Here is a 24,463-nt window from a genome sequence, read left to right on the forward strand (position 1 = left end):
TGTAATTTAGACCAAGGCAGAGATCTCAGAACATTACTTAATAGAGGCTATATACTGTGCAAAACTTAAAACAAATAGAAAAAAACGAGTTTTTCTTCTATTAATATACCAAAGCCTCAGGAACAGAACTAAAACGTTTTTGCAAGGTACAATTACAGGAGAGTCACATCAACCTGGTAGGTTAATTCCTCCACACAGCACCGCATGTTTGCTTCACTTCAGTCAGCCATTCATTTGTCCGCCTACAGCTTGTAGCACCCAGCGTGAACAGGCAGCTCTAAAGCACCAGTTACATGACGGTGTAAGAGTCAGCAAGTAAGGCAGAAGCATTACCCAGGAGCACAAAAATAGAAGCCCCTTCCTGCCTCAAGATCCTGTGTCATCAGCCATGACAAACCCAAATGCACTAAATCTGTTGGAGATGTTTAGCCTGAGCCTTGCCTTAAATTTAGGCAAAAGCATCCTTTTGAAGTAAGATGTTTTAATGCCTTAGCTGGAGCATTAGAGTTTGAATTATCAGTTCAGGTAAAATTGATCCTGAAAGTCTGGATTTGGAGGATTGCTTCAGGATTGTTGTAATAGCAATATGAAGTGATCTCTCAGAGGCACATCTCGGTGCATAGTTACACACTGATACCTTCTTCTGTTATTCTATGGACATGTCTTCAGAGAAAATAGAATCTTCATTCTTCATCTAGGTGCTAGGTCTTCTTCCCCAATCCTTGCACTGTATCATTTATCCGAGAAGTTCAAAGCATGTAAGGCTGGGAGGTTTCAGCTGTGTTCCTGTGAGATAACACATATTTCAGTGTCAGTAGCACAGCAAATTGAGGCAGAGAGAAGAGTTATGAGTTATGTGAGGTCTCAGGGAGTTAGTGGCAGACCCAGTAGGGGAATGAATGCAACCTGACTTCTAATGCTGTGATCTAATGATCTGTCAGCTAATGCTGTCTCTGTTGCAGACTCTGGTGTAATTTCCCATCTGAGTCTAGCAAGGCTGGTGCTTGCTTCTCCAGCTCATTTGCCAAAGGCTTTTTAAAACTCCAACTTAGCAGCAGCTCCTGGCTTGGCAGAGGAGGTGGATGCAGGACAAGGTCTCCAACAGAAGGCTGTTGCTGCAGCAAGTTACAACTGCCCAGTGTGGAGTCATTGAGCTGCCTCCCTGTTAGGCGCTGGCTGGTCTATTCATTCTGCAAACAGCCTCTTTCCTTTCCAAGAGAGCCCTGGGGACACAAGGGAATGGCAGAGTTTATTATAAACTGAGTAAAGGAACAGCCTATTGCTGGAGGAGATCCAGGGTTATAAAAGATTGTAGTGGAAGGGGGGGGAAGGGAGGCGGAGGGAGCAGGACATAATTCGTGTTTGTGTGTGAGGGGGTGCATGCTGGTGGCCTCAGCACCGTATTCCCCCAAGCCCTCCAGACCTGTGCTGGGTTTGGTGGCATTCACTGCAGCGCACACTGCATTGTGTCAAACCCCACTTACTTTTGATTGTATCAATCATTCTCTTTATGCAGCAACACGAATCGGAGGACGCTTTGCAGGTCCTGTTCTGAATGAGCTCCGCTCTCTGCCAGCTCAGCCTAGTTACTGCTGTAACTTACTCTGGGGGATGGGAGAAAAAGGTTGCTGCTACTTTAAATATAATGCATTAGGAGGATGCTGGAAAAAGGCCTGCATGCTGTAATACCCAGCCATCTAGTTGGAAAAGGAGCCAGATGTAATACAAAAGAAGAAACACAGCCTCTTATGGATGCAGCACTAATTCATAAATCAGGTGAATCAGCTTAGGCAACTGCTGTGTTTTTATGCCTCTGCTGCATGGAGAACTGCATGTTGGATGCTTTTATTTGAAGTAATGGAACCAGATTATCCTTTGGACCAGGACAACTCCAATGGTAAGAAGTAGAAAACATAGAAAAGAGAGGGAAAAAAGGATAGTGAAAAGAGTGTTTGAGTTACACATCCTACTAAAGGCGCAGGGTTAGGCATGTGTTTTTACTGTATTCTGCATGGATAAGTAGAAATGAATGTGGGAATGTGCTTCACATTAACTTAGAAATCACCCTGTTTACAGGGTTTGGAGATAAACAGAGTAAACTGATACATACAGTGTGTTGCAAGGAGCAGTAATCAGGCAGCATTAACCTATCTCCTGAGCAATGTCTGCAGAGAGGAGAGGAACCTGTGCATTCTACAGGATTCAGTTTGGGGTCTTTTTTGCCAGCAAGAAAAGGATGTAACTTTATGCCGTATGTGCTGTCAAACGTCGCATTTGGAAACAGTTTCTTGATCTGCAGAAAGCTTTCCTACAGGCAATTGCATGAGTAATTTACTTAGAAGGATATATTTAGCTAGGGACCACATAAATTCACCCTGGAATTTAAGTCCATGGTTAAAATTGCAGCTATTGCCTGGATTTATAGCATTCCACATGCTGATGTTCTGGTATCTAGTCGATTAGAAGGCATAAATTGGGATACAAAGTTGTTTGCAAGTCTGATTTCTCTGTTAGCAGAGGGAATTGGCTGCATTGAGGACAACAAAATGTTTACATCTGTAAAAACAATTCAAGCCTGTGATTTTTAAAGTAAATGCTTCTCAGCTCTTTAATACGTATTTGTTACTATCGTAGATATAGTTTGGAAAGTATTCTACTTCCTACATATATATTCCTCAAGAACTACTTACGTATTTTTCACAGCACAGACTCTGCTGATAACCTGGAGCTTCAAGTATGGCATAACTGCAGTGTTAATATCACAGCAGACCTAAAACTGTATGGAAAGAATGTGCTTAAGGGAATGAAGTAACATGTAAACTATGTGGACAGTTGACTGGGCAGATATAAGTAGGCAGCTGTGCTTTACTTTGGGCTCTGTGCCATGCTGAAGTTGAATTGTATAAAACAATCAAGGGCAGATTTCAGTGTTGTTTCAAATGATAATGTTTATATGGAAAGATGAAGTGGGGAGGATCACACTTTCTGTTTCACTTCTCTACTCTCTTTCAAATGTAGTTGTATTAATTTCTCTCTAGAAGAACAGCATCTACTTCTCATGTCCTATTCCCCTTATAGACCACTAGAACAGAGAACTAAATCTGATTTTATTCCTTACTGGGTTTATCATAGTCACAGGGTTTTACATAGTTACAGGTTACAGGTTTATCATAGTTTGGGCTGATGTTAACAAACATATAAGCAAGTATTCTTGCCTATCACAACATTAGAATCTGGACTTCAGGAGGCAGAGAGTGTTGTGGTTCTGTGGGAAATACAGTTTCACTAAGCTTAGAATGCATATGTAAGATACACAGGTTCCCATTCTTCTCTTTAGACATATAAAATATATTCTGTCATGTTGTGTAGAAACTTGTTTTCCCACAAAATATTTGAATAAGTAGGCAGATTCTGGAAATGGTCATAAACTGGGAAATGAGAGATAAGTAAGCGCTCGTGGTGCTAGGTATTGTAGAACCTTCTGTAGCTCCCCTTTGCAACTCTGTAAATCCCAGTCTTGTAGCTGTCATTCTTAAAGCAGCCCCTTTGGTTATCAGACAGCTCATGAACTGCTATGAACACACTGGTAACTGTTGTGTTTATCTTGCTGAATTGCTCATGTGACAAATATTAATGCCTTGGGATGTGACCAGAACTTGAAACATCTGTGCTGAGTGTGGAAGTGCTTTTTACCTTCAAGAATGCCAAATCAAATTCCTTTTTTCTGCCAGCAGAATGGGAACTGTTCTTTAATTTTTGCTGTACCTGGTGATCTGCACTGGGGAACCATCTCCCTTAAAATTCAGCATCACTTCATTCTTAGTTGCTTATTGGCAGCCTAATCAATAGATTCTTAATGATGGTAAAAGCTGTTCTGAAGGGTATGTGCCAGTAATATACTTTAGAGTTGCAGAGTTGCTCTTTTGCCTCCTGCAGCCCTTTGATTTGCTTACAGAGATGTATGAAATCAGCTGGAAGGATGGTAGGGGAATATTCAAGGCTGAGAAGGTGTCTCATTTCTTAGCCCAGATTTTTCTTCTCATCAAATCAAATTGCCAGCTTTTTATGGAGATACCTCATATGTTTATTACTGCTTCTAACTGCAGCAGAGAAGGACCACTCACTTATCTGGGGGCTAGAAGTGACATTTAAGCTGTTGCCTTGACTAACAGAGCCTGGAACGAAACCATAACCTGTGAGTGAAAGGGTTATTGGGGTTTTTCTTTCTATTCTTCCCTGAGCTGTAGTGCTGGCACTACTCTGGACACCAGCTTGCTAGGATGCTGTTGATGTTTGGGAAAGGAGATAGAAGTTCTGTAACTTTTCTCCATCTAAAGGCGTGTAACTTTTCTCCATCCATGTGCTTAGGAGAAAGGCTCACATAAAGGTGGAGGTTCTTGTAAGGAGTTTAAAAAGCCTTAAGCACTCCCTTTCTTCCCTCCCTCCCTGCTATTTTCTCTCCTGAAATGCAGGAATACAAAGGCAGCTGACTGTCAGTTCACCGTGGCTCCTGGTTCGGAGTGTTGATGTGTTCTTTTGAATGTACTCGCGTGGTTTTACTTGACTCTTTTCACAAAAAACTTTTCTTGGAAGAAAATTGCTGAAGAATGTGCTGATTCTGAAACCATAACCCTAAATTACCCATTTCAGAGGGATGACATATCAGAGCTACAGACTTTTGTGCTATAGCCACTTGCAGCTACAAGAGTAAATGACAACTCAGCAGCTTTCTGCAGGCCAGTGAAGGTTTAGAAGATACTGTATTTGTGTACACACTTTTGAGTACAAACTATCTTGACTTGTGCATTAAAAATCACCCTTGGTAGAGAGAAGAGAAGCAAGAAACAGAATTTTTTGTACATTAGACATGGTTTGTTAGCAGGGTTGTGCAGGAACATGAGACTGGCAAATGATGCTGCTGCAGGTGAAGACTGATGTCTTCACTTGGTGTTTTAGACTGATGTCTGATCTTTTATATAAAGAAATAGGGTAGATCAGCTGTAGAATGGGAAATGCCACAGACACTGCTACTGAGCTGGCTTTGGCAGGTGATGTAGTTTGGGACACCTCATCCAGTGGGTAATAGATACGTATTCTTAACCTCATAGTCTTTTAAGGATTTATGGTGATCTCTGAGAGAATGAAGGTGAGACTAAAAATAAGGTGAAAAAATAGTAAAATATTTTGACGTATCTTTCTGAAAGTTGCCCAGAGAAGGCTGTGATCCAGGAATTCCCCCTGCAAGAGGAAATTCTGCGGCATTTCTGCTTCAGAAGTGCATTTTAGGCATCTAGTAATGAGAAAAAGGAGAACAGGATGATGACACTAATTTCAGTGGAGTGCTCTGAGGCACTGCCTTCTAAATTGAAGCATGTTTGAAGCATCTAAATTGAAGCATAGTTTATGTACTGAAGATGCCGTAGAATGTTGGGACAATGATGCTTCATTCTTTTCTTCATTATACTTCTTACCCCATGTCTATTTTGTGGCTCTTGACTAAGGAGAGATAAAGAAAGATGTGCTTGATGGTAGGAAAATTGAAACCAAAAGGGAAGTGTATTACCTAGAGCAGACAAATACTGAATTCATAGAGTCATAGAATAGTTAGGGTTGGAAAGGACCTTAAGATCATCCAGTTCCAACCCCCCTGCCATGAGCAGGGACACCTCACACTAAACCATGTCAGCCAAGGCTTCGTCCAGCCTGGCCTTGAACACTGCCAGGGATGGAGCATTCACAGCGTCCCTGGGCAGCCCATTCCAGTGCCTCACCACCCTTACAGGAAAGAATTTCCTCCTTATAGTCAATCTAAACTTCTCCTGTTTCAGTTTTAACCCATTACTTAAATTCCTGGTGGTTTGTAGATAACGATGGTAGGCATGTTCTTGGGGGCAACCCTTTCTTTATATTTTGCTCTATATTTTCTCCATTTTACCTACACGCATTGAGGTACTAACTGTAACTCACAGGAAAGATGTGTTGTACTGAAAGGCAAGTCTAAGCCAGGTAATAATTTTTTTATGGTGAAAGAGGTTCTAAATTTCAGTGGGCTTCTCTATTGTCACCAAAACTCTTTGGCAAAACCAGAACCAACCCACAAGCTCTATCTGGTGACTTCAGTAGAATTTACAGAAAACAATGGAAAGATCCAACCCAAACGTTTTTAACGTTTTGTTCATGTGTCTGATTTGGAAAATAGGGGACAAGGGATTTCATGGGAGTAGAGATGAGGAGGAATTAAAAGAGTACATCTAATGCATCAGAAGCCTTTAAATTCAGAAGATTCTGGTAGTAAGTAACAGAAACTGGAGAAGCCACAGAAGGAATTGTCAGTCCCTACTGAGAGCTGAGGCCCCACATCATGACAAGGAGTCGGTCAAGTGGGTTTTTCTCAGAGCTTTAATCAAGGTTGCTGTGGTCACATACGTGTAACAAGGAAGATGTTGCGCAGCAGCCTCCTCTTCTGGTGATGTCTGGAAAGGCCGACAGAGCCTCTTCACATCCATGTCTCACAAATGCACTGCGCACCAGGGAGAGGAAGAATAAACTGCTTACATCCAGCCACTTCACTGTAGTGTTTTCTTATGCCTGATCAGGATGTTTGCCCAGGGGGTTTCTCAGTGCTTACATGTGGTTATCATGTCATTTAGAGCATGACGGTAACCATGTGTACACTTAGATGTGCTTCTCCTCTGAGCATCTCCAAGGAACAAGGAAAGATGTAATTGCAGAGCGTTGCTCCTGCTGGTGCAGGCTCAGGGGCCGACCATATGCCTTGCTCAGTGAGTCAGTAGTCAATGATTTTGGCTGCTGAGCTTAATGCAGTGATCAGAAAATGTCTGCCAAAGTGAAGTTTCAAGAAATGTTTGTTTTCTTCCCAGATCTAGATATGCTTCTAGTTTGGTTTGACACCTCTAAGTACTTCTCTAGCTGTAGCTGGGAAGTTGGTGGGCAGCTGTGGCAGATGTAGTAACACAAGGCAGTGTTCTCTGTGCTCTAGCTGTGTGTGTGGGTTTGTTTGCTTAACCACCGGGTGAGCATGGCATGGCTCTGAGTGTAGGTCCTGCCATTAAGCCTGATCCTTCATGCTTTGAAAGTAGGAAAGTAAGATGCTAATAGAGTTCTCTTCTGCATTGTAGGATGAAGAAAAAAAAAAAAGACTTAATAAAAGTTAGACCCAAGTTCACAATATTTTATTGTGTCTACAACTGCTCATCTGTTCTGCAGGAGCGCTGTCAGAGCATTACTCATGGCAGAGAGAATATCCCTGAAGAGTTTTTCACAGTTCATGTGTCAGACAGGAATGCAAAGGATCAATTTACAGCCACAGACAAAGATCTGAAAATGTCCGGGGGGACCTGGGAGAATGCTGCTCACCCCAAATAGCTTTGCTGATCTAACTGCTTCCACTTGTCTGACTGCAGCGTGTTTTCCACCAACCCAGAGTTAATTTCTGAGTGGCAGCAGTAAAAGCATTGCATGTAGACAGCAGCAAGAGCTGGTACACGAACATTAAACATTGTGCCACCTCCTTGCAGCCTCTTCTGTTAGAAAACTAAAGGGAATTCCAGTATGTTTTTGAAAGCTCCCGAGTGCACTTCCAGGGGGAGATCTGCTGGTGCTGTGCAGCTCCATGTCCACGAGGAACTTGCTTTGTTTTGCAGATCATCCTTTAACCTGGGCTGCAGCTGTCAGAAGGAGCCAGGCAGTGAGCAGAGGGGTTGTATTTAGCAGTACTCTCTGGGTGAACTGGTCACAATGGTCTATAAGCCAAGCAAAGCACTTGGGAGTAGTTTACTGGTTCTGTTTAGCCAGTTTGCAGGTAATGGTTGTACTTCACCTTAAAGTTGGTAGATGTTCATTCATTTGCTTCTTAGTTGAATTTGTTTATTGTAGTTTAAAGTTTCCTGGTAAACTTCAGGCAAAACCAGAGGGTGCATTAATCTGTTCAGGAGACCCAGGTTTAAAATCAACCTGTCTCTTTTCATGTAATTTGCAGCAGGATCTGTAAAGTTAGGTCTTCATCTTAGATGTATGCATATGTATCCAGTAAGAGATGGCATGAGAAGTGTCACTGAGTTACCAGGAATTTTTTTGTCAGGAAGAGCACATGTGCAGTTCATCCTCTTTATGGCTCTTACAAATGTTTGTTGGTTTTAAGACTGAATAAAAGAAAAGCAAAGATTTAATTCTTACTGTGCCTTCAAGCCCAAGATGAACTAGATCCCACAAATTAAAGATACGGAAAATGTAATCAGCATTTAGGATCTAGGGATAAAAAGCAGGTGCCTTCAGCGTGAAGCCAGTGCTCAGCACACTCGGGGCTGCTGAGCTGCCTGTGCCTCTGCCTAGGAGAGAGGCATGTTTTATTTTCCCTGCTTATTCATTTTCTGAGTCATTCATCTTGTGCTACAGCTATTGAAAACTGTAACCGAGTCTGGGAAGCGCTTGGCTTTTGAGTGCTGCCTCCTGATTGGACTGGGGAATGCTGCTGCTCGGGAATAATGTGTGAATACCATCTGCTCCGAGGAGCTGGGGCTCGCCGTGAATTTTGCTTGGAGAGGCACCTTTAGCCAGGACTACAGGCAGGGAGCAAGCTTGCTTTTCCTGTTCCTTATCCAAACTTTTGGTTGTCGCTGGATTTCCTTTGTATTTCCCTGTTGAACTTTTTTTGTGCTTTGCTCAAGGGCAGAGGTGCTTCTCCTGTGGCTTCTGGGCTTGTTTGTCCTTTATTATTCTTTTTGTGCCTGCACGGGATTTCTGCTGGGGTTCAGCATGCACACCAACTGGGGGAATAAATCAGCAAGTTTTGCAGCAGTTCCCTGCAGCACAACACTTCACATGGAATGTCTGAGGTGCTCTGAGAAACTACTTCCCAAAATCTGACCTGCTCGGAAAGAGGTAAGTGCTGAGGCTTCTCCATTTCAGGGACTGACTTTCTCCTTGCACAGAGGTTTTGTTTCCTTAGGAATAGTTATGTCTCTTTTGAAACGTGCAGTTGCTTTGTATCAATCCCTGAGATCAAAGACTGTTTTGTCTCAGAATTTCTTTAATGAGCCTGAAGAAATGAGCACAGTTGGAAGAATGATTTTTCTCTTGCTCTTTTGTATAGAAATTGTTTTGTAATGGGTCTTAATACAAACTTTCTGTAGTGGAAGTGTAACTGTAATTCAAGACAGCATGTATTTTTCAGTTTGCATCTTTAGGAAGAGAACTCTTTCAACTCTGGTTTCCCTGATTATGGAATCCCTTTTCCAGCCTGTTATCTCAGACAAAACACAGCTATTTTTCAGCAGGCTGGATTTACACTCAAATGGTGCATTCCACTTCAGGAAGAGAAGATGTAGTGTGAGCCCCTTAATTCCTGCTCACTAATGACCTGCTGATGCAGACTCAGTCAGTAGAGAGAAAACTGGAGCCATTCCTCAGAACAGGCCTGACAGCAACAGGATTGATGGCCACCACTCTCCCCCATTACTGTTAGCACATACTTAACTTTCTGATGTTCCTGTTTTAAAACATAGTTATATTTCAGTTCAGTCAGGCACTTTATGTGCACAAGGCAAAGTTAGCTGAGGGAGGACATGGAATACTGATGGTTTGCAAAATCTCAGCCTTCCTTCCAGTGAGTCACAGTATTCAAATTGCTGTTGTCTGTTCCAAGGAGAAATCTGCAAAGCAGATTCCTTGGACTTTGCTGAAGGCTTCACTGTAATTTGACAAACACCTGGTTTTTTAGCTTTCGCTTGTATGTTGGTGTGTTAACTGTAACTACATAGTAAGTGTGTAAGTTGCGTGTACTTATATGTATGCTAAGAGAAATGTACAGTAGCTGTAAGTTAGGGAATGGTAGATTTATGTAACTGATACTTGAACTCACCTAAACTTTTCATATTGAATTCATTTTAAATAAGGGAATATGTGACATCTAGCATGCTGCTTACACTCAGGCCTCTGGAGCTGATGCTCTGGTGACACAGAAAAGGGCTGTTGCTGTCTGCAGCTTCACTTTTAAAAGAAGAAAGGTTAACAGTTGGGCATCTTTTCTTAGTCACTTCCATGGCAAAATGCCAGGTCAGCACAAGTGCCTCTTAATGAGAACAAAACTTACTTTGCTGATGCCTGAATGAGGAGAGCAGTGGCAAGCCAGCACAGGAATGCCTGAATGGCCCAGAGGTGCAACACCAGTGCAGCCCAGTCCACTGGCTGATGGCCACTGTACTTGCTTAGAATGTAGGGTACAGGGATTCAACTCTCACTGTGCCTGATCCAAACCAAGTGTATATCTCTCGCTTTATGTATGTCAAAAACCTCGCAGGTTCATGCATTTTCCGGTACAAATGGGCTTTCCAGTCATCATCATCATTTCTGGTGATAGAAAAAGTATTTCTTATTCATTGCTACTGATAATAACAGTAAATGGTCACTTGGGTGTTTTTTGGTGGAATTATATTGTCAGTGGTGGATTTCCCAGGTGCCTTTTTTTGATCTGTCATTGGGCCAGACATCATGAGGAATAAACTTCTGACCTTTGAACTCCAGAGGTGAAGATCACTTCCATTCCAGACATAGCAGAAGGGTTTTTAGCCGTTGGCAGTAGTAACAGATAGTGTTGCTGCAGTGGGATCAGAGCTTCCTAATCCAGTGGTATGTACACGTGCACATTTAAATCAAACACCAGCTGCCTGTAAAAGTGGGTTTATTTTTCGCCAGAGTGGACAAGCTTTTTACACCTCCTCTTCATCAAAAGTAGTCACTTGGCTCATGGTCTGACTGTGGTAGATGATTTTGCATGGGTAGAGTTTCTTGTTTAGGAACTTAACATGGAACCCTTCTGTAGGGGTTTACTGCTAAATCCCTCCAGAAAGCGCTCCACAGCTGCTGGTTAGTATTTCCTTTTAATGTGATCTGTGTGTCTGCAAAGCACTTCTTGTTTGCCTGTCTGTGACTAATATGCCAGTATGACCATCAATACTGTAATGCTGAAGTGTTTTTAACTCTCATCCAGGTATCTTCATGCCAGCTGGACATGTGTTGCTATTGCTGTGCTCTTAGAAAGGGGAGCTGACTTGAAAGTCACTTTTCCCGGGTCATGCACAGGAAGGATTTATCATTGTATTGTGATTGCATTGGATATTCTGTGTTCCCAGGTAGCTCCTCAGCCATTCTGCTTACTCCACAGTCTTCTTCCTAACCCATTTCCCTTTCTTCCTCTTCTCTTCTTCCCTGCCTGCCCCCCTGCCCCCCCCCCCCCCCCCAAAATGAAAGACTAAATAGCTGGAGGACAGTTGTCACTTGCTGTGGAGAGCATTATCCCATTATCCACCTGCCATGTCTGTAGGCATCTGGAAAATGTCAGTGCTGGGATTTTTCCAGCAGACCAGAGTATTTGTTTCCTTGAAGATGAATTATTGTCATTTTCACTACAGGAAAGAGAACTCTCTTGGTATGGTGGCAACTCTGACCGTGCAACCACACTGTTGTGCATTTACAGCTGAATTTCAGGAATCCACATGGATTTTTCTTCTCCTCTTGCCTGACTCAGTTGCCAGACTTCTTCTGGCAGTTCCATCTCACTTAATTCACAAAGAACGTGGCTCCCTCTGCCACACTTGCTGCCTGGAGCCTACATAAGTATATTTGTAGTGAACTTCAGCTTAAGACAAATGTGACCTACCTAGAATACAGGTTTCCAGACAAGAACCAGAGTGATGCAGTACTGCCATTAACATTAAAGTACTTTACATGCATCTGTGCCAGCTATTTCTGTTGCCTTTTATATAATCTAATAATGCTTTGCCAAGGAGTAAAATGTAATAGGAACTATTTTTGTGTTCTTGGGAGCTCTGAGCTCCTCTGAATAGATGCCGCCTCCTGCAATGATCTCATCGCTCCTGGTGCTTGCCAGTAGACTAAACCATCAAGAGAAAAATCAAGAGAAGACAACAAAATCAAGATGGGAAATGGCTCTCTTGCCTCTGTCTTAGTCAGATGAAGGGTTGAAGCCAGTGCTTTAAACAGAAGGGAAGCATTAATGGGGAGAGAAGGACTTCAGAGAAACCAGGACAGTCTAGTGGCAAGCACAGTAGACCAGAGAATTCCTGGTTTCTGCTTCACACACTGTGAGACCATTTTGCAGAGCAGCTCTGGAAGTGGAATTTGGCAAAAGTAGGTTTGAAATCTCATTTCCTCATGGAAATTTTGGAAGTCCTTCTTTCCCTCCAGGTATTTCAGCCCACATCTGCCCTTTTTTCCCAGGAGACAGTGCTAAGTACCTTGCTCTGGAGTGGATTCTCTTTAGTTGCCCTGACACAGGATCCCAAACATCTTATGTGTAATGACTGGCACAGTGTCTGAAAATGTACAGATTCTGTTTCTTCAGTCCTGGGAATTTAGTCTTGGAAAGCTGAAGCCAGAGCTGTATGGCTGTTACATGGAAAGCTTTAGAATGATCAAAATCAGATTTTCTACAGAATAGATGATTTCCCAAAGAAAATGCAGCTAATTTATCTTTCCATGTCTTCATCCTCCAAATTTGTCTTTTTTAGATAGTATTTCTTTACAAAGTTGCAGTGTCTTTCTCTGACTTTCATAGTTTCTAAAGCAATTCCTGCTATGTGGAATAAAAATAAAACAGTATTTTCTACTGCTTAAAGAGTATCAGACAGTGGTGATGTTCCTTTGAGTTTATGAGTTCAGCATTTAATTCTTTAGAGTGAATGCTTTAGCGTGGTTAACTGCTCCATAGAAATGAAACTTGGATAAAACTTGTGGGGTTTTGCATGTTTTTCTTGGCAATTTGCAGATGTATCATCACATTGAACTGTGGGCTGTAAATCAGCTCCAAAACATGCCCCATGCTACCTGCCGGCCTCCTGCACTTGCCTGGCTGTGGTTGGCATGGTGAAGCAGAAGGCTGCTCTCTAAACTGGAACGTGTGTGGGTGTTTTCCTCCAAGAGTAGCTGCAGAATAACCACAGAACTCCAGGACTTCAAGTAAAGGCTATAGGTTAAACCCCAAGTGCAGTGTGGAATATAAAGCTGTTACTTTTTAAAGGTCTTGTTTAAGGATAAGATTCCTTAACATTTAAAGCAATAAATATTTGTAGATACTGTATGTAATATATGCTATATTAGACTATATTATCCCTGTATACCAAAGGAAATCTAATAGGGGCAGCCAACCATAATATTCCAAACTGTACATTTCCAGTCTTGCTGCAGTTCCATGGGGTGTCCTTTGCTTCTGATCCTGACCTCAGCAGGACAGGAACTTCCTTTTGTTTTGAGATTATAGTTTTTAAGTAACCCAGAAATGAAGGCAAAGAATATTATCAGTTGGAGGTGGCTTATGCATAACTTCAGTCTGCAGCTGCGTGAGAACCAAAATTAAATGGTTTATGGACAGTGAATCTGTGGAGTGAAGTCAAGGTTTAAAAATAGGTGTTTTGAGCAGAGAAGTGGTTGAGGAGATTAATATTTTAATGTGCATAATACCTCTTACTGGAAAAAGAGGATGTGGTTTACATGAAGAGTGTTTTCCCAGTTGCAGTGTATGAAATGGCTGCTGGGGATGTCTCTAGTTTATAGAGAAGAATGTCCTCCTAGTATTAATTGGGGAAATGGTGATAATTATTAATAGGGTTACAAAGAAATGGAGACTACTCATAATATATGCATGCTTGTGCTTTTCATACAGTCTGTGTGGGTGAACTGAGGGGGGGGAGTAAGAGAGAACAAGTCTATTATTAAAAAAAGAAATTCCTTTAGAAAGATTCCTATCTTAGTGCATGTGGTTTCCTCAAATTTCTTATCATTTTATCAATATGGCTTTATCTCTAAAAGCAAACTCCCCCCCCCAGGCCCTACCCTGCTCAGATGAAGAGCTGCCGCTATTGGAAGATGACACCAACTTTCTCCTGAGCGTGCTGAGTAACACTGTAGCTGTGGAAAATGTGGAAAAAGAGGATGTTCCAGCAGCCAGATTTTCAGGACAGTGAATAAGACTTATTAATGAGTGGAATGAGAAGATTCAAGAAGAAGGGGTTAGCAGCTTTAGTCATTGATTCAGGCTAGTGCACAGCACATTGATTCCATTCACAGATTTATTCCTGGTATTGCTTCACATAACCGGTATCAGTTAAGGTTTGAAGTACTGATCTTCTTATTTGAATAAATCCTTTAGTATGAAACTGGCTTTAAACCCCCCTTTGCTATTGCTATTCCTTAGTGCACATGGACTGCTCTGAGATATATTCCTTCAAGGTATTTATTTCTTACGTGAATTGGGCATCAGGGCTTCATGTTTGGCTTGAAACTTACTTTTGGTAATGGTAATCTGTGGAGTGTGGTGACAAAACGCTTTTGCAAACTCTTCTGCCTAGGATAAGCTTGGAAATGCTTTTTCCTTTTCCTTTCTTTTAATTGCCACTTGCTCCCATGAGCCACACGATGCTTTTGATAACAGTCATCAAATTTTACAGCTATCGCTATAATCTCACTGCTGTCAGCCATCTGCATCACTCCTCCTGTTCTATAGAAACTGAAGAGAAAACAAATAGAGAGTTAAATTTAGACAGCACATCACTCCTGTTAATGGAGTTTTGTGTCCCAAGAATCATCACTTTGCGATGTCTGTGCAAATAATCTCATGGAAATGAGAGGGAATCAACACACCAGTAGATTCCTAATGGTTTAGAGCCTTTAGGACAACGTTATGGGTAGAACGGGTGGGCTGTAAATGTTTGAATCATACAAAAGTCTGGACATTCAGTGTTAGAGCCTCTGGATGCCAGATTTTCATTTCATGGAGTCTGAACTTGTCATCGCCTGAACAAAGAGGTCGAGTGAAGAGCCTCCAAGTAGTTCTCATTGTACACCTGGTCAAGTGCTGTTAACAGTAGAGTGCAGTGCATGCTCTGAACTGCAGGAGTGACAAAATCTGATTTGATTAAAGAGAAACCTGGGCAAGAAAGGTCAGTCAGTGTTTATACAAACCCATAACACTGTGCTTTGATTCTAGAAAAGACAGGACTATGCAAGGACAGATGGAAAACACAATCATATGGGTAAGGGGGTGGTCTGTGGCCTACAGCCTCATGCTGTCTGTACCGTGCTTTGTTCTGTGCCTTTAGAGAAGGTATTTACTCCTCTTCACTTCTCGTCATCCATCCTAAATAAAAGTTGCCAGATGTCACACCTAATATGGGATTTCCTGCACTTCAAATCCTGTGATTTGTTTAAAACCACATGGGATATTGCCTTCCTGTGCTGCCCTTGTACTTCAGTACAGAACCCGAGTTGAAATATGGGAACTATTCCTCCCCTGCTCTGCTCTCCTGACTTCTTTTGGCTCCTTGGGGTAGTGGGAGCAGGGGTCAGAGAAGGCCCCATATTGGGTAGGTGGAAAAAGAGCTTCTGAAGTTAAATGTGTGTCAGCTGCCTGTAAAAACAGGTAACGTACCTGAGGTGCAAGATCTTCATTTGTTGCGGGTTAGTCAGATGTTCTGCTCTTACATACCAGGTGTTGAAGGAAAACCAGAAACTTAACGAATAATGGTATTTTATCACTGCTCTATCTACTACCTCTTGCTTGCTAGGAGTACCAAGTGCTGAGCAGGTACTATTTTACATGAATAACACACAGGAGTTTGCCACTGATTGAAATATAGCTTAGAAGTAGGCTAAAGCTAAATACTTGTTTAAATTACCCCCAAGGGACAGAAACCAAAACCTCAATCTCCTTGTGTTGATTAATTTTATATTTCATTAAAACCCCAGAACAATAGAAGGTTTATTTTGAAGCCAGAGCAGTGGTAGCATAGTAGACCGAGGGACTGGTTCAGAGATAGAGCTGTCATCTCGAGAGCAAAATTCTAGCCCCTGTGTTTGGGCTTCATGTGAGTGCTGAGGGTGACATTTGTGTTCAGCAAAGCCTTTCAGCGCTACATTCAGTCACTATGGTGAGGTGAAAGGGGTCCCACAATAAAACTGACATGGTTTAAATGTCCTGATCACAGCGCTTTAACCTTTGTATCCCTGACAGGCAAGAACAGAGAAGTAAGATTTAAAAGGAATGTTCACTGAAACTCTGCCATTTTCTATCTCCCCAGTCTTTTTCTTGTGGGGAATCCATTTAAAATTCCACAATAAACCCCTCTTCATCCTCAGAATGTGTCACTGAGCTGCAGAATTGAGAGCTCGCTCGTTCTTGTGAATGAGGGGATTGTACCCAGGTGATGGCAAAACCTTCTGTGGATCTCGGCTTTATAAATATTATTCTGAATCTCATTTTGTTCAAGTAATTCATGTAACATGAGTGAGAGCTGCGCAGAGCTCTTCGCATGGGGAGACCACACACTGTGTGATCCTTGGAGCCAATCCTCCGCTTGGCTTTTCTTAGCTAAAAACTTAACTCCAGGATGATAAGATACAGCCAGTGCTTTACCTCTGCAATGGGATTCTAAAATTAACTCCATGAGGATAAAAATTAGGCAGTGCTTCACCTCTGCAGTTGGATCCTTCTCACATGAGACTGTTCATCCCACGCTCTGAATCCTGCCTTCATTACCTGCCGTACTCTGCTTCAGAAAACTGGGAAACCGACTTTGCAGTAGCACTGCAGACCAAGTATGTTCTTGCACAGGGGTAGGGAGATGAAGCACCTTTCAGACTGTCTCTGACAATTAGAAAAGCCATCCAAACCCTCCTCTTTGCATAATTGTTTTCATCCACAGCTGGCAAAGTGCTCCAGAAGTGATAAAGAGCTACTCTCATAGCAGACGAAGTGGTAACTAAAGGTCAGTGAGATTAATGGGGGTTGCCCATGGCCACACAGATTATCTCTCAAAGACACAGCGAGGTTTCAAGGCTCTCTGTGTGATGCTCGGGCCTGTCTGAGGTCCAGGGCTGTGCAGTGCCAATGGCCTGACTGGAAATGAATTGTGCTGTGAGAGTCCTGCTCTCAGCATGCAGCTGTTTGGCTGCTGAATGGTTCCTGTGCTTCTTGGATCTGCCTCTTTCTCCCATGTTTTCTTTCTACATGAATGCAGGGCTGCCAATGGGGCTGTAACTGTGCCCAGAAGGCTTAAAATGCTCTGGTCATGATTTGGTGCAAACTTTGTCAGTTGTGTTGGTTCTTCTCTAGAGGAGGTTTGTGCTTGTTGCTAGTCCTGCTCATGACAAGGTTATTTTGAAAGCAGAGGAGGAGGCAGGTAGCTGCTGTCAGAACTCGTCGGGGGAGTGATGAAAACGTGACATGAGCTAAACTTCTCTAGAAACTTGGTGTGATTTCTGTGTCTTGATGGAAATCTGTGGAGAGCTGTCAAGTGAAACGTGGACAGCGCACAGCTGTCCCATGGTCAAAACCTGCAGAGAATCATCGAATAGGGTTGGAAAGGACCTTAAGATCATCTAGTTCCAACCCCCCTGCCATGGTCAGGGACATGCTCCATAAAGAAAGACAAGATTTGGGAATGAGCTGGAATTCTCCTTACTGTAGAGTAGGGAAATAAAGATTTCCAGCTGTTAATAATAACAAGCCAAGGATTTGTCTTGTTGGAGCTGGAGCAGAATTGCCTGGAAGTCCCTGGAGAATTCCATCCCAGCACTGTATGTTTGAGAAATTTGGATCCTGGTCTCAAATATTTCCGTTGCTTGACTGAATCTCCAAAACTGAACTAGATTTTTATCATAATCCACTCAGAGACATGAAATACAAAGTGCTGTTGGCCATCAGTTTAATATTTTAATAGCAGTATCGTGACTAGAGTGTTTGCTGCAGTCTGCAGGTCATGGACACCCTTAGGAAGAGAAGGAATCTGGAAGAAATCCCTATGTAGTGCAGCTGACTATAAAGAAGTAGCTAGCAATGGGTTTGAGGTTCCCTGTTAGGTGAAAGAAAGGGAACAAAAGCCAAATGAATGCCAGCATGGTGCAAGGTCTGGGAACACTTTCAAGGCCTCTTTTATTTTGAGTAATTAATTCTGGGGTGTATTAGAAATGAGCAGGTTATTTTGTGCAATGCTGGAGCAGGAAACGGTGGCTCAGCAGAAAGTTGCACTCTGCTGTAGCATTACTTTTGCAATTCATCACCTGCCTGTAGTGCTTACTCAGTGTCTAACACGAGTTTATTGGTATTCAGACCAATTATATTCTACATTCACTTAATAATTACCTCTCAAAGACAGATGACTTTAAACAGCTCAGTGTTTTATGAGTAACTGGAAGAATCTCTAGTGTGACATCTCTTCTTCAAGGCAGTCTAAATGCAAGCTGCTTTTTGGTAACTTGTTTTGAATAGAGTGATTTTATTGAATAAATATATGCATTAAGGCTTGAGTGTGGAGTATGCAACTTTACACAGATCTGGAAGCTACAGTTTCCCTTGACTTCCTACAAGAACATTGAGGGCCGCATTGCTGACTTCAGCAAGCCACTGCTGGCAACCAGTCTTCAGTAGAGCAAGGTGGTGTCTACCGGCTGAATGCAACAGCCTAAACTCTCCAAACTCTTGCTACATTTTTATACTGTGCATGTGTTTTCCTGCTTCTCCAGGTGTAGAAGCCACCTCGGGCTGTGGTGTGTGTGTGCAGCTGGCACCCGTGGCTGCAAACATAGCACTAATGGATATCTGCAGTGTGCAGCTTTTGGGGTCCTGCAGTTACTGCTCAGGCTCTGCTGAGTTACTGCACGGCTTCAGGCAGCAGTTTTACTGAGTGCAGCAGATGACTTTGCTGTGCTTTATGGAGCACAGAGAAGCTTGTTTTCTGAATTTTAATAGCCTCAATAAATTGTGTTAAGTTGTGTTCTATTAGAATGCAGGAAATTAAGGAGAGCAATCCCAATGTGGATGTTACAGGGAAGGTGTGATGCTAACAGCACAGGTAGAGAAAAGTTCTAAATTTTGGCTTAGGGTGATAGGGATGGCAGAGGGACACAGTGCAGCTCCATCACCTCCCAGCCCTGCTTTATACTGACGGGTTCCCATGGCCCAGAGAACAAAGTGATGATGCTGTTCAGGTTGTGCTTCACAGAGGTGAGGAATTGTTTGTAATGGTGATCACATGGCTCTATAGATACAGAGACTGTGAAAAGGACATTTTCTTGTCAAACTATAGTTCTGCATCATTTAAGATGAAGCCAGGAATTACTGCCACTGAAGTTCGCACTTTCATCCTTAGAAGGGGTCTTTGCTGGCTATGATTGTACTGTCACGTAGTTAAAAAAGTGATAAAGAAAAAAGGATTATATCTAATGGGAAGTGCAGTAGGATGAATGGAGCATCCTCTGACACCAGTAAATTAATCAGACCAGAACCATCACCAGAAACATTTTGATTCTGTGACTTGCATTGGGTGTTAATGACCACGCAATGGAGATCAGCAGATTTTACTTGCAGCCTCTTCTTGTCCCTGCACTAAGTGGAGGAATATTGGTTCTTTCCATGGAGAGAGTGATGATGCACCTTAGGGACAGAGAGCATGTGTGGTGAGTGGTTCTCAGCCTTCCTAAGGCTTCTGTTTTGGATAGCAGCTTTCAGATCTTGATTTGCAAGATTAGCATGTTTTCAACAAGACACGCCAGGTTGAAGCCTCTTCATTGCTGTATCTTAAAATATTATATTGGAAGGCTGTAATGATTGATGAGCATTTCTTGTTGCAATTACAGATGAGGAACAGCAAGCAACAAATCATGCCACGCTGATGTGTGAGTTACTGAGCTGCTCTCTGTAGTCTGGCCAGCAAGCCATTAAATCAAGCAAAGATGAGCAAGGGCTGCCTGGATGTTCTCGCCTCAGCACAGCAGCTGAGTAAGCTGCTGTCTGTCTGAATCAATCCCTGTTCTGGGAATTGAAACAGTGGAGACACGGAGCCTGTCCGTAGCCACATAAAAGACATGTTATGGCTGTAATTTAGGGGGCTACACTTAAAGCAGTTCTTTGAATCCCAAATCCTGTCAGCTTAAAGAATAGAAATTGAGGAGACCATACTGAGGAATGTAAAACTTTCCTCCCAACTTCTTCTCAAACTGGGGGATCCAGCCTGCAGTTAAACCAATGGATGGGGAGTTTATGCACAGTGTAGGTTGTAATGGGATTTTACAACACAAATCTTGGCACTTCTATTTAATATTTGACAATTAAAATAGCTTGGCTGCCAAACACGCTGAACATTGCCAGATTTATATAAGATCCTGTCAATTCCTGACCTAGATACTCATTGAGGGAGGGAATTCAAGAGGAGGGAAGCATGAACCAAGCATGGAAGACTGGACTGGCACTTCTTGCCCATTTCCTTTATGTCTTCTGAGTAGTAAGAATCTAAAACATGCAAAATGAGGTGAATAAACTCATTTGGGATGATCATAAGGTCAGCTCACTCTTAAAAGTTGTTCCAGTTTCTGTCTTTACATAATTTACCTTATGCTTGGGGTAGTGAATAATGAGAAATCTGAGCAAACAGAGCACTGAGCCTCAATCCTACATGTAAATCTGTGCACATGTGCTGCAAACAAGATAGCACCCGTGGACAGATTTGTTTGTGTTGCCAAGTGAGCCAAATGCCACGGGTTTGCTGCTTTTAATTATTCAGTCCTGAAAGAATTTGCTGTGAAATCCCACCAGGCAGAGATAAGACTAAAACCTTGTAATCTACAACCCTACAGGAGGGTCAGTTTATGGCCTGAACGTGCTGGAGAATTTAGATGGGGAGAGGATCATTCCTACTGAAATGGGATGAAGACCTGTATTATTTTAATGCTTTGCAGCATGTAAACCAGTTCTGTCCATGATGAACCTAAAGCTGGGAAAACCCAAACAACTAGATCAAATCCAGCTTTGCTGTGCTGATGAGTTTTATTTCATTCTCAAATGAATTCAGGTTGTCAGGTTAATTCAGTCCTGACAGGGTAAGGGCAAGACAAATTCATTACCTTCTGCTCCATGAGTTCTGAGGGGTTTGTGTGCTCTGTGTGAGGATGGGCAGGGGCCCTTCACCTTGACACCCACCCTCGTACTGCTCCCAGCCATGTGAGGAGCTCATGTGTGAAAATGTTCTTGCAGTTAGGACTGAAGAGCGCATTCCTGGTGCAGTTACAACCATTCCACCGGTAGGTATTCCCCCGGCACTGCTCAGCAATTGCAAGTAATGCTTTAAAGCATCAAATACTGAACGTTTAGTTTGTAGATAAAATGGCCATGGCTGGTCTCATAGAAACAACCAGCCTGGGTCCCACAGCATCTGGAACTCTTACATGTTGTAGCCTCACTACATGGAAGAGAGTAAAGGAAAATGGGGGTTTTGCAAGGGAATCCCCTGACGTTCCTACCTGGAAGATCTGCATCTCTGTTCTTCATATACACAGATTCTCCATCAGACTGAGAGTCAAGTCTCTCTCACCTCCTTTAAGAATAGCCCCAACCAAAGGGAAGCCAACACTTAATTCTGTTCTTCAAAAGGAAAAGCAAGTCGTGTCTTGGGAAGGAGGGAAATCAAATAAAAAATGTAATGCTGGAGAAGAAAGGCAAGAAATGCGGTTGCCACGGAAACCAGAGCAGAAGTAGAAACTTTCCAGCACAGAGCAGAACCTAAAAATGAGAAAGCAGAGTGGAGAGGCTTGGCAGATAGCCCACAGCTCCCACCACCTTCTCCTCTCTCCTGGTGAGGCTTCTTAGTCATCTTTGCCACACTGTGGAAGTGCTCTGTGTGTCCAGTGAGGGAGGCTGTGCCCCTGGGTCAGGAGCTGTAGAACAGCCCTTGAGGTAGGGCAGCCGTGGCAAACCCCACACTCTGTGGGACCCCGTTTGACTGTATTGGCACTACTTGGTGCCACATCCACTGAACAACGGGAATATTGGCTGGGAATGGGCATAAGGTCGCAGTGGGTTTGGGAAATAACTCAGAAAGTGGAAACAAGACCTTGGTTCTTACCTTGTTCACACCAAGGCTCTTACAGTGCAGCAATAAACCATGTAACTAACTCCAAGTGGGCTTGAATACGCTTCTGATCCCCTTTTAGCAGGGAAAACAGATAACCTGAGGTCTGCTTCGAGTGCTGCAGTGACTCGGACAAGGCTGGGACACCATAAACTCAGATCTGTCACCTTCTGCTCTCATCTCAGTCACACACTGCTCCTTGTCAGAAGCCTGCCTCGGGCACAGGGCATGTTTCATGTCGGGTTACCAGTTGCATCCAGTGTATTTTGGAAAGCAGAGGTGTATTTCAGGCATTCATTTCTATCTCTGGATTGTTTGCTGCTGGCACATTTAAGTCAGCTCTGTGCAGTAAAGTAATATAGTCACTGGATTAGCAATTATTAGGTTCACATGTGCTTTTTAGCATGCCATGGAAAAAGGCAGCTTGGGAAAGCTGGGAACATTACCAGGCAGTGCTGTAAAACCTTCATCCTGGCCCCGAGCTGGCTTGGGTGAAAGAATGTGAGTGTACCTGGGCCTGTGTGCTGCTACAGATGGAAGTAATGAAACCTACAGTGTTTAGATTTCATTTAGTCATATTGTTGGAAGTAAGCACGTGTGAGAGAGCTGTGCTGGTTTGACCTCGGGCTGCTCAGCGTCCTACTCAATTGACTCCTTTTTTCATGCAATAGAAAATGCAGCACAAGCCAAAAGAACCCCATCTTTACCTCTTTGTACGTGAGGTCTGGACACCCTCATCTCAGATACAGCACCCCAAGTGCTGTTTTCACTAACAGCAACCACAATAAGGCCCACATGTAGTTAAATCTGCTGGTTTGCCACTGCATTTACTGCTGAGCTGCACTGCAGCCGCCTCACCTGCACTAGTTCTTTGCCTTTCATGTCTCATTGAAATACGAGTACGGAGCAGAAGGGTTTGTGGTTTGGGTTTTGTCCTCTCCCTACAAGCCCTTGTCAAAAGCTCCTCTCCAGGTTTCTTGTAGCCCCTTTAGGCACTGGAAACTGCTCTAAGGTCTCCTGAGAGCCTTCTCTTTTACTGGTTGGTGTTGAAGCCTTGAGGAACTCACTCCAATTCTTCACTGGCGTTTGTGACCGAGTAAAATGGATGTGGGGTTTTCTGTTTGTTTGTTTGGGCTTTTTAAATGCTCTTTGGCATCTGTTAATGAAAATGCCTGTACACAGCAATTGCAGAGTGTGACCCTGTATTTCTTTTCGTAGGCTATTTCTAATGCCAAAGGCAAAGTTTATTCAGCTAAAATAACAAGTATAAAAGACCTGGCCATGGTGGTTGCTCCCGGTTGGGGGTGTGTGTGTGTGCTCTGCACTCCGCAAAAAGGGTTTGAGGGGAGAACAGCTCTCGGGAGGAAGCGTAACCACTTGTGTACGTGGTTAATGGGGGCTCTTTGGACCGACCTCCACGGCAAGGGCGGCACTTCCCGGGTACAACCCACGAGTCCCGAGGCTCAGCCGAGCCGGCGCCGTCCTGCCTGCGGGCGGCAGCAGAGCCGTGCGGAGCGGCCCGGCCCCGGTGCCGACCTCCGGCCCCACGCCGCTGCCTTCCCTTGCCTGCGCCAAGGGCTTTCGATGGGGAGACAAAAGACCGCGGGGAGCTGCTCTGAAGGAAAACCCGAGTGTTCATTTGGCGGGTTAGAGCACGGTGGTAATGAAGGAATTTACCTGGAAGGGCGGCTTTAACAAGGTTAAAGATAGTGCGTTAGGCTCTCCTCAAAGTGTCCACGTGTTACGAAAGAGTGGTGTGATAGGGAAAACATCCCTTTAAGCGGTGTTAGAATGCAGGTCTGTCTTCAGTATATAACAGTATTCCATTAGGCTTAGAAGTGCTGACATGGCACTCCGGGTTTCTGGCATTTTCAGCTGAACAGGCTTCCCCTCCTCTTCCATGCCCTGTGCTTGGTGCATACAAATGTCTTTTCTATGTGCCCAGAGCTGAGACATTGAAGTTGTCTTTGTTTTATATGGCTTAATTTGAAACTGCCTGATTTCCGTTGGAATAGTGAAATCATTGCTGGACTCTGAGGGCTTGTTTGTTCCTTAGGAATGCTCAGAAGAGTTGAGACAAAGTGAATAGAGGTGTGCAGTTAATGTATGCAGAGCAAAGCCCAGGCACCGCTGGCAAAAGCTGCACAATACCCTGCATTGTGTTGATTTATACACAGCTATGTGTGTGATGGGATGGAGTTTATGACTGACATGACCTACCCAAAAGAGCACTCCAGTTGCTGCCAAGGTTAGATTCCAGATGACTGGGGTTGTAACAAGATACCTGCCATGTAGTATTACTACATACTGTGTAAAGGTAGAGGCTGCTGTGTGGAGTTGCAAGGAATGAGCATTTTGGGAAATTCCTGCTCTTGATGTCTGTTTTCAGCATTGCTGTTAAGTGTTTTACCACTGTGGGTTTGACAGCGTTTGCCAGACAGCCTTGCTTGGATGTTGGCCTGAAGGATATCTGTGCCCCGGATCCTTGTGAGTTCTGTAAGGAGCAAAAGCACATTTGTATAACGAGT

At 43.3% G+C, this 24,463-nt stretch overlaps 1 protein-coding gene across 2 annotated transcripts in view; it reads left to right on the plus strand.

Annotated features, from left to right (window-relative positions):
• The window catches only part of DAB2IP (DAB2 interacting protein), a 207,943-nt gene that overhangs the window by 32,833 nt on the left and 150,647 nt on the right, over window positions 1-24,463 (plus strand). Inside the window, exon 1 of one of the 2 annotated variants that reach the window (XM_061352506.1) lies at window positions 8,570-8,901. The exons of the other annotated variant lie outside the window; for it this stretch is intronic. The gene's annotated coding sequence lies outside the window, so the exon portion shown is untranslated. Of the gene's footprint in view, window positions 1-8,569; window positions 8,902-24,463 lie in introns of those variants that run through there. 2 annotated transcript variants of the gene reach the window in all.

Source organism: Neopsephotus bourkii, unplaced genomic scaffold, assembly GCF_033783945.1.
Source record: "Neopsephotus bourkii isolate Nb327-2 ecotype Australia unplaced genomic scaffold, CSIRO-AGI_Nbou_v1 NB_659, whole genome shotgun sequence".
Classification (NCBI taxonomy): domain Eukaryota; kingdom Metazoa; phylum Chordata; class Aves; order Psittaciformes; family Psittacidae; genus Neopsephotus; species Neopsephotus bourkii.